Genomic DNA, 11,159 nt, shown 5'->3' on the forward strand with positions numbered 1-11,159 from the left:
ATGCTCTTGGGCAGACAGAATTAATATAGTAAAATGGCAATCTTACCAAAAGCAATCTACAGATTCAATGCAATGTCCATCAAAATCCCAGCAAAATTTCTTCAAAGACCTCGAAAGAACAGTACTCAACTTCATATGGAAAAGCCAGCCTACAAACCACAATCCTAGAGAACTTAGACCACAATGAGGACACTAAGAGAGACTTACATAGAGCTAATCTACATGGGAAGTAGAAAATAGAAAAAGACAAGATCTCCTGAGTAAATTGGGAGCATGGGGACCTTGGGGGAGGGTTGAAGGGGGAATGGAAGAGACAGGGAGGGGATCAGAGAAAAATGTAGAGCTCAATAAATATCAATAAAAAATAAATAAATAAATAAATAAATAAAATAAAAACCCACCTATGAGTGAGTGCATGTGATAATTGTCTTTCTGTGTCTGGGTCACCTCACTCAAAATAATGTTTTCTAGCTCCATCCATTTTCCTGCAAAATTCAAGCTGTCGTTATTTTTTTCTGCTGTGTAGTACTCTATTGTGTAAACGTACCACATTTTCCTTATCCATTCTTTGATCAAGGGGCATTTAGGCTGTTTCCAGGTTCTGGCTATGACAAACAAAACTGCTATGAACATAGTTGAGCACATGTCCTTGTGGCAAGATTGAGCATCCTTTGGATATATGCCCAAAAGTGGCATTATTGGGTCTTGAGGAAGGTTGTTTCTTAATTTTCTGAGAAATCGCCCCACTGATATCCATAGGGCTTGTACCAGCTTGCATTTCCACCAGCAATGCGGGAGTGTTCCCTTTACCTCACAACCTCTCCAGCATTAGTTGTCATCAGTGTTTTTCATCTTGGCCATTCTTTCAGGTGTAAGATGGAATCTCAGAGTTGTTTGGATTTGCATTTCTCTGATGACTAAGGATGTCAAACATTTCCTTAAGTGTCTTTCAGCCACTTTAGATTCCTTTGTTGAGAGTTCTCTGTTTAGGCCTGTATTCTTTTTTTTTTTTAATTGGATTATGTGATCTTTTGGTGTCCAATTTCTTGAGTTCTTTGTATATTTTGGAGATCAGACGTCTGTCTAATGTGGGGTTGGTGAAGATCTTTTCCCATTCTGTAGGCTGTCGTTTTGTCTTGTTGACCATGTCCTTTGCTTTACAGAAGCTTTTCAGTTTCAGGAGGTCCCATTTATTAATTGTTTCTCTCATTGTCTGTGCTGCTGGGGTTCTATTTAGGAAGTGGTTCCCTGTGCCGATGCGTTCAAGTGTATTTCCCACTTTCTCTTCTATGAAGTTCAGTGTGGCTGGCTTTATGTTGAGGTCTTTGATCCATTTGGACTTGAGTTTTGTTCATGGTGATAGATACGGGTCTATTTTCATTCTTCTACATGTCGATATCCAATTATGCCAGCACCACTTGTTAAATATGCTTTCTTTTTTCCATTTGATATTTTTTATTTCTTTATCAAAGATCAGGTGTTCAAAGATGTGTGGATTGATATCCGGGTCTTCTATTCAGTTCCACTGGGCCTCCTGTCTGTTTTTATGCCACTCAATTGTTTGTTTAAGTATGAATCTCTTGAAAAGCCCACACTCATACTTGGGGTTTGGTTGAAGCCTCTAACTTATCCACGAATGGTCCAGAAAGCCCCATTAACACTATCTCTCCAAACCCTGAACACTCAAAGAGTATCCAAACAAAGGAAAGGCATCAAGAAGCCTGTTCTGAGTTCTCGGTGGCGACTGCAGTTTCTCACCCTGAAGCTGCCACCTAAGCACTCAGCTTTTGATCACACTTGGGTGCAACCCCAGCTTGTGATAGACACGCCATCACCACTCACCTACCATCTATAAAATCTCCCTGCTTTAGTTTGGGGGCGTGACTCCTCTGGCCTCAATCTCAGGGACTGGAGAACCCACCCGGAAGTTGCATTGCTCAGTATACTTGTCATACTTTTTCCACTAGACTTGATATGACTTACTGTGTCAACAGAGAAACTTATTATGGGGCGGGGGCTCTTACTTGGGTGTCCTACCCTTTCCTTGATCACTTCTCATTCTTATAACCCCCACACTTAAATCATTGTCAAAAAGTCTTCTAAACACTCGGGAGGCAGAGGCAGACGGATCTCTGTGAGTTCGAGGCCAGCCTGGTCTACAAGAGCTAGTTCCAGGACAGGCTTCAAAGCTACAGAGAAACCCTATCTTGAAAAAAACAAAAATAATAAATAAATTCCAACTCTGCTTCAAACCTGCTGGTCCTGAAATTATTTTCTGTGGTAGAGCATCCCATTTTTATCTGAGTAGAGGTCTCTAAAAACAGTTGTTCAGGTTGGGTGATGGTAGTGCATGCCTTTAATCCTAGCACTCAACCTGTCTCTGCCTTCCAAGTACTGGGATCAAAGGTGTGTGCCACCCACCACCCAGCTTGGTGTCTTCTCTATTACCCTCTGCCTTACTGTCTTGAGACAGGGTCTCTTACTGAAGGACTCAGGCTGGTTGGAGAGCCAACTCTCAGGATCCCTCTATCACCCACCTCTGTATCTCCCTCTGCTATGCTGGGATTGTAGGTGGGCACAGCCATGTCTGGATATTTACTTGGATTCTGGAGATTTGAACTTATGTACTTGTGCTTGTAGAGTAGGCTCTCTAACCTCCGAGCCTTCTCCCCAGCCCATTGATCCTTTCCTGTAAACCCGTTCCTTTGATAAGTGGAGAATTATCTTGCCTTTGGAGGTCACCTTTAGTTCCTGATGTCTACATTCTTGTTAAACACACTAATTTTGCAAAGAAAAAAGGTGATCGCTAGCTAAAAGGAGAGGCAACTAAGTCTCTCACCTGTTGACTGAGAGGAAGGAAATGCGTCAAACTGTTAGTAGCTGAGAATCTGGTTCAAGGGTAAACAGACAGCTGCCTAAGAAGCCTCCTCCAGAGCCGGGCGGTGGTGGCGCACGCCTTTAATCCCAGCACTCGGGAGGCAGAGGCAGGCGGATCTCTGTGAGTTCGAGGCCAGCCTGGTCTACAAGAGCTAGCTCCAGGACAGGCTCTAAAGCTACAGAGAAACCCTGTCTCGAAAAAAAAAAAAAAAAAAAAAAATAAAAAAAAAAATAAAAAATAAAAATAAAAAAAAAAAAAAAAAAAGAAGCCTCCTCCACCCAGCCAGTCCACTTTTCTTAAGTCGGAAAAGGGTGACTTTTCCTTTCCCTTCTCTTCAATCCTTTTTCAAATACTTGCCCAAAGCCTAAGCATCCTTTCTGTGAAAGCCCAGGCTTTCCTAGCATTTCTCTGACCTCCGTGCCTATCTTAGAAGACAAAGGTTTTTCTCCATCTCCCTTCTGGGGTTTTCAGGTTGCCTGCCCTGTTTTGTTTTGTTTTGTTTTTCAAATTATAATGAAACAGTCCTTAAGCTTTTTTTTTTAAAAAAAAAGTTTAAGTATATAAGCATTTGTTTCACTATTGAAACTTTCCTATACATTTATTTTTACAATATTAAATGTGCAAAGGGGTGGCAAATACCTATAATCTATCAGAAATAAGAAGTAGGTGCAGGTTTTTCAATGTGTCTATAGTCCAAGCTATTTGAGGAGTTAGACTAGGAGGAAGGAATCAAGACCAGCTTGGACAACTTAATGAATCCCTGGTATATCCATTTCCTCTGGGTATGATCCGATGTCTCCATCTTTTTTTTTTTTTTTTTTTTTTTTTTTTTTTTTTTTGGTTTTTCGAGACAGGGTTTCTCTGTAGCTTTGAAGCCTATCCTGGAACTAGCTCTTGTAGACCAGGCTGGTCTCGAACTCACAGAGATCCGCCTGCCTCTGCCTCCCGAGTGCTGGGATTAAAGGCGTGCGCCACCACCGCCCGGCCGATGTCTCCATCTTTAATAAAGGGAACTATTATAATAACCTACAGAAGTCATTGGCCTGCAGTTCTAGCTATGAAACAAGTCAACACAATATGGCCAGTAGCTTAGTCTAGGGTTGTGGTTAAGAAGCTCAGTTCCTTTTTAAGACCCTCACCTGAGATTCCAGTGCCCTCCCTCCGCACCCCACCCTCCCCACCCCCTTACCCTCCCCACTCCCCCTCCTACCCCCGCCGCCACCACCGCCTTCCTGGCTCAGGTAATCCTGTGGCATAAGGAATATATCTTGGGGGTGCTATGGCATATGGAAGTGCAAGGATGGCTGGGAATGGAATTTCTTGGCAGTGCAGCTGCCTGTGAGTCACCCACGCTCCTGTAAGTAATCCCAGTCAATTGATTGGTTCACCAGTCTGGACGTGGCTGGAACCCTTCCCTTTGCCTCCATGTGCTCTCCCTTCCTGGGGTGAGTAGATGATATTCGCTGTTCCTGGAAAGTTACAGTTTTGGGGGAATCAGGGTTTCCTCTTGTGGACTCTCAGTCTCATAATGAAAGAACTTTAAAGAGGACTCGGGAGAACGGTGAGATGGTTCAGGGGGTAAAGGCTTTAAGACATCTGCCGTTGAGCCTAGGGACCGGAGTTCGGTCCTGGGACCCATGCAGTAAGAGAGGACCACAAATTGTCCTCTGACTTCCACATGGCACCGTGCCATGCAGGATCCTCTCCCCCCCTCCACACACACAAAAACCCTCCCCGAAAACAGGTAGACTTAGCAGTCAAGTTATATAAACGACTGCATCAGGGGAGGGGCTTCTGGGAGATAGGTATATTATCTCATTAAGAAGATAATTATTGCTACTATCTCCTTAGCCTGTCTTCAGATGAATCACTTTTCTGGGGGTGGGGGCAGTTTCCTGGCCAGGTGATTGACGGGGCTGGCTGGATTAACTCTAAAAGGAGGAGACAGCAGCCAGAAGTAGAATTTAGATTCTACTGACCAGGAGGAAGCCACTTTCACTTACTGAGCCCGAACAAAGCCCAGACACCATCTTTCCATACTTCAGATATATATTTTAAAGTGTTACGTATGCACTTGTTCACTTGTTCACGTGGGTGTGCCAGGAGGTAGCAAGAAGCCAGAAGATGTTGGATCCCCTGGAGTTGGACTTGCAGGTGTTTGTGGGAACTTGACATGGATGCTGGGAATCAAATTCAGGTCCTCTGCAAGGGCAGCAAGGGCTATGAATTGCTGAGCCATCTTACCAGGTCCTATTTTATTAATTATTTGTTTCTTTAGTTTTTGAGACAGGGTCTAACTGTGATCTGTCTGCCTCTGCCTCCCAAGTGCTGGGACTAAAGGCATGCACCACCACTTACTAATTACTGGCTACTTATTTATTTTTGAGATAAACTGTCATTCTATAGACCTGGCTGTCCTGGAACTCCCTGACATCCACTTGCCCAGGCCTCTGGAGTCTGGGATTAAAGGCGTGTGTCACCACGCCCAGCCAGGCGCTAGAGGTAAAGTTGATCCTTCCTTTCTGGTTTTATTAATCAGGGCTCTCTAAAGGAACAGGAGTGACTGACTATATGTTTAAAGGGGACTTGTTAAAACAGCTTACAGGTTGTGGTCCAAGTAGTTCAACAATGACTATCTGCTATAAGGAGGGACAATAATCCAGACACTGCTCGATCCTTTGGCCATCCTAATCTGGTGCTGGGGTCCCTGGGAAGTCCTAGAGAGTGCCTGATGTTCAGGCTCCATTGGAATTCTGAAGCTGGTTCTAACGCAGCGAAAGGACGCTTCAGCTACAGGATAAATGACTTAACCATCGAGAGCAAAGGCAAGCAGATAAAAAGCAAAAGCTTCTTTCCTCCATGTCCCCTTCTGTGGGCTGCCACCAGCAGGTGTAGTCCAGATTTAGGGTGGGTCTTCTGACCTCAGAAGCTCTGGAAATAAGGCGGGCCTTCCACTTCAAAGAATTCAGCCAAGAAAAATGCCTTGCAGATGTGCCCTGCGGCTTGAGTTTCAGCTGATCCAGATGTAGTCAAGGTGACACCCAAGACTAGCTGTCACACTAGTGCTGACAGAGGAAGAGGGGGTGAGGCTCAAAGCTGAGGGCGAGGGAAGGGGCCGTCTTTAACGGCGTCCAGAACTGCTAATGCCCTCTAGCTGCCTAACAATGCAAAAGAGACTGTCTCTGAAATTAAAAACAAAAGTATTAGTATTAGGGCCGGGGATGTCTCTTGCCATCGGAACACTTGCTTAGTATTTTGCTAAACAGTCTAACCAATTTGTGCTCTGATGAGTTTTTTCCAAATGACTGATTTTATGGGGCACTCCGGTTTTCATTTCGCTTCTACCTCGAAGCATTTGAAGCATTGGAGATTTCAGGTGATTGTCGGAGGCCAGGCCCAAATTCTCTGGGTATCAGAGGATGACCTTGAACTGTTGGTCCTCTGCGTCTCCTCCCAAGTGCTGTGCCACCTCAGCCCTCGTGCTGGTCCCGAGGATGGCCCCAGCATGTTCATGCGCACTAGGCAAGCACTCTAACAGCTGAGCCACATCCCCAGCCCATCACTGGAGACATTAATAATACGCATAACCAGTCACGCCAGAAGGCAGGACACTGAGGCAGAAGGATCACATGCTCGAGAACAATCTGATCTACCTATTGAGGCTATTTCTCAAACTAAGACAATAGATATGGCTGGGCGGTGATGGCACAAGTCTTTAATCCCAGCACTCGGGAGGCAGAGGCAGGCGGATCTCTGTGAGTTGGAGGCCAGCCTGGTCTATAAGAGCTAGTTCCAGGACAGGCACCAAAGCTACAGAGAAACCTTGTCTTGAATCCCCCCAAAAGCAATGGATATAGATAATATATAAAAATATATAAAGACACCCTCTTAATGTGATCTTTACATAAAGACATTAAAAAAAAAACCCCACCAGTTTTTACTAGGTAATTTTCACCCAAAGCTTTTTTATTTGTTTGTCTGTTTCTTTTTTAAGACAGAGTTTCTCTGTGTAACCCTGGCGGTCCTGGAAGTTGCTTTGTAAACCAGGCTGGCCTTGAATTAACTAACATAGATCCACCTCCGCCCCTGCCTCACCAGTGCTGAGACCAAAGGCATGCACCACCACGCCCAGCACACCCAAAGCTTTTTAAAATGTCATCTCTTTGGCTTATGGTCCAGTAATTTATATTACCTGGAATCTCTATAATTTCTACACATAAATTAGCTGATGCTTCTATGAATTCATCTCTGTCTTGTAATATCTTTTAAGATCTTATATTCACCCAGGGGAAGTGGAACACGCTTTTAATCCCAGCAATTGAGAGTCAAAGGCAGGTAAATCCTTGTGAGTTTGAGGCCAGCCTGGTCTACAGAACAAATTCCAGGCCAGACAGAATTACATGGGGTCCTGTCTCACCGTGAAGAGGGGTTTGGAGAGATGACGCTGCCATTAGCACTGGCCAGAGGACCCGGTTGAATTCCTAAAACTAGGGGCTGCTCACAAGCATCCGTAACTCCAGTTCCAGGGGAGCTGATATCCTGACACACTCTTCTGCTCTCTATAGGCACCAAGAGCACACGTGATGAGCAGACACACATCCAGACAAAACATCCACACGTATACAATAGGTTTGCAGGATTTAAAGATTCCGTATTCAGCTTCTTCCCCTGGAGTTGCCCATGAAACGGCCTCAACAAATCTTTAGTCACTGGCTAACATAGGCTGTGATATTACTATTAGCCCGAGCTGTTAGGCTCAGAACGCATGCCCCGGCTGGCATCATGAGCACTCTGTCTCCAGTCTGCAATGGGACAGTTAAAGAGACGCGTGAGCAAATCAAAGAAAGGAGGCTAATTCAATGTGGCTCCATTGGGAAGAAAAATAAAGAGGTTCTGTGTAGTTTGAATTTTTCTTGGGCCACCAACCTGCTCCCAAATAAAAACAGGGAGACATATTATTAATTATGAATACTTGCTCTCCGCTTAGGTTTGTCCCATTAGCTCTTTTAATTTAACATGTTTCTGTTCATCCACATTTTGCCTCTGGGCTTTTTACCTTTCTTTTATTGTGTGCCCTACTTTCCTGCTTCCTCTGTGACTGCCCTGGTGCCTCCCTGGCGTCTCTTTTTCTTTCTTTTTTTAAAAAACAAAGTATCACCACACAGGGGTTCTTAAGATTTATTTATTTTGTATACAGTGTTTTTTCTGCCTACAGGCCAAAAGAGGTCATCAGACCACATTATAAATGGTTGTAAACCATCATGTGGCTGCTGGTAATTGAACTCAGGATCTCTGGAAGAGGAGCCAGTGCTCTTAACTGCTGAGTCATCTCTCCAGCTAGCTTGCTCTTTCTTCCTGAGCCTAAATTCATTCTCCTGTTTACTCTCCCTGCCCAGAGTCCAACCTCTATCTCCTCTCTCCCTATTGACCATTCAGCTTTTTTATTAGACCAATCGGGAGCCTCAGTCAGGCAAGGTAAAGCAGCAACACAGGTTTACATAATTAAACAAAAAATGCAACACATCTTTGCAGAGTTAAACAAGCATTCCTCAAAAATCTCTTGTGCACCTGTAGCGCTCTCTAACCATAAACTTCAACTGCTAAGTGGCACCTAGATCCTCCACTGTCTGGCCTTGGCAGTTGGCTCTGCCCCCTCCTCGGGTCCATCAGAGTCGAACCTTAATCCCTGGCCTGGCTGAAAGCTGTGTTTAACTGGGAGCTGTATTTAAGCACCCAGCTCTACGAAGCTAGTGCCTGCACCGCGGCAGGTGTTTTCACTTAGCTTGCTGTTTCTTCTTAGCCTGCCCACTGCTCAAATGCTCCCTGCGCAGCAGGCCCTCTTAAAGGAGCTGTATCCGGTTTTTGTTGTTGTTGTTTGACCCCGCCCCTTCTCTGCTCGTGTCCCCCCCTCCACCCCACCCCTGCTTCCTGCTTTCTCAGGGGCCCCACATTGGGCACCAGTCCAGTTATTCGCCCAATCCGATTTTAGGGTCCTGACATCAGGTTTGTTTTAAAACAAGGGGAAGAACTATGTATAATGAAGCAGGCTGGTCACGGGATAGCTGGTCACTGGGTAGGGCTACCCACCACGGATTGTCGGAACTGTGTGAAATCTCTTCCTGGGAGGCCTTTCTTTCCTCCACTGGCCAGCACCAGGCTTCCTCCTTTTCCTCCCCTTGCTTACAGTTTCCATGGAAATTTCAATTTCTTGGGGTCCATTGTTTGGATAGTCTGGTAGCTACCAGGAGGGCACAGGGTCTCCTTGGAATCCTGCCAATATAGTTACGTCACCAGCCTTTAGTTTCCGTCACTATTTTCCGACCACAGAAGAAATACCAGTATTTCAGGGTTTGTGAGAACATTTTATTATTAATGCTTGTTGCCAAGAGAATTTACATCACGTTATGAAAGCAAGCCACAAAATATACAATATTTTCTCTTACTTAAAAATTAAACAATTTGGGCCAGGCAGTGGTGGGTACAGCCTTTAATCCCAGCACTTGGGAGGCAGAGACAGGTGGATCTCTGTGAGTTTGAGGTTAGCCTGGTCTAACAGAGCAAGTTCCAGGACTGGCTCCATAGCTACTGAGAAACTCTGTCTCGAAATCTCCCCCCAAATGATAAATAAATTAAATTAAATTAAACAATTTGGAATTAAAGTATACACAAACTTCTCAAATTTACCCAAATAAGTAGGCAGTGGTGGTGCATGTCTTTAATCCCAGCATTTGGGAGGCAGAGACAGGTAGATCTCTGAATTCGAGGTCAGCCTGGTCTACAGAGAGTTCCAGGGCCGGCTCCAAGGCTACAGAGAAACCCTGTCTTGAAAAACAAAAACAAAAAAAAATTTACCCAAATAAAATTCTGGATATTTATACAGTTTCCACAGAAACATACAGTGTTTTCAAATCTGCATAAAATGAATTTATAAAATGTGTAAGAATGCATAATTACTTTCTCAATTTACAAAGCACAAAGATATGGGACTCGTTTGGAAAGCAGCCAATTGTAGAAAACCTTCATTATGGCACCAGCTTATGGTTTTCATGTCTGGTGAGTGTTGCAGCAGGCACGATGAGCCCAAGGAGTGGAATTAAAGAGAGATATAAGTTCTCTTTTCTTTCAAGATACATAAAAAGCTTTATTTGCATGGGAGCAGGAATTTAATCAAACAAGCCAAATCCCATGTCATCTGATTCCTGACTTCTCTGCTGCAGGGGGGGCAGACCCAGCCACAGGAGCTGCAGCGCCAGGGGCAGCAGAATCAGCCATGGCCCTGCCAGCAGGCCTACTGGCAAGCTGGCCGACACCCTGGGCCGTGACATCCTCAATGTCTTTTCCATTCAGCTCTCTGATGACCTTGTTAAGCAGTCCCTATCTGTCTCCATGCCCACGCTGTGATGTCTGTGGTGCTGGGAGAGGAGCTGCCCCCTAGGGCAGCTTGCAGAGATCAGCAGACAGGCCTCATGCATGAGAGAGATATATAAGTTTTAATAAAAATATACGCAGTGCACAGAAAGACAGTGGGAGAGCTCCCACAGAAAGAGAGCCACACCCTGAGAGGGAAATGGGGCTTTTATATCAGTTGAGAGAAGTGGCTGCATCTTATCTCCTGGACCACTTGTGGGGCCATTCATCTTTAAGTACATAAGGGGCGGACAGCTTATTATCTTGTTAGGGTCAAAAACCTTCCTTCCTCCTCCCTCCTTCCCTCCCTCCTTCCCTTTTTCCCCCCCCTCCCTCCCTTTTTTCTCCCCCTCCCTCCCTCCCTCCCTCTCTCCCCCTCTCTCTTTCTCTCTCTTTTTTTTTTTTTTTTTTTTTTTTGAAACAAGGTTTCTCTGTGTAGCCCTGGCTGTCCTGGAGCTTGTTCTGTAGACCGGCTGTCCTGGATCTCAAAGATCTGCCTGCTTCTGCCCTCCAGAGTACTGGGATTAAGGGCGTGCACCACCACCACCTCGCAGTCAAAATTTTCCTAACACTACTTATGCTTCATGACACTGGCCACTTGGAATAGGGTGCTATCATGGTTTGAGTGAAAAATTTCCCCCATAGTCTTAAGACTTTGAAGACTTGGTCCCAGTTGGTAACACTTGTTTAGGGGAGGTTTAGGTGATGCACAGCCTTGGCTAGAGGAAGTATGTCATTGAGGCCAGGCTTTGAGATGAATTGCCTTGTGACGTTTCCAGCTCACTCTTTGGGTATGTGAGCTCTCAGCTTCCAGATCTGCAAAACATGCCTGCCACCTGCCTCCAGTCTGTCCCTGCTATTATGGGCTGTAGCC

General features: G+C 45.0%; 1 pseudogene; it reads right to left on the reverse strand.

Moving 5' to 3' along the window:
- Nucleotides 1-10,041: 10,041 nt before the first annotated feature.
- LOC119801456 lies at nucleotides 10,042-10,346 on the reverse strand (annotated as a pseudogene).
- Between the last annotated feature and the right edge of the window lie 813 nt (nucleotides 10,347-11,159).

Source organism: Arvicola amphibius, chromosome 14 (genome assembly GCF_903992535.2).
Source record: "Arvicola amphibius chromosome 14, mArvAmp1.2, whole genome shotgun sequence".
NCBI lineage: Eukaryota > Metazoa > Chordata > Mammalia > Rodentia > Cricetidae > Arvicola > Arvicola amphibius.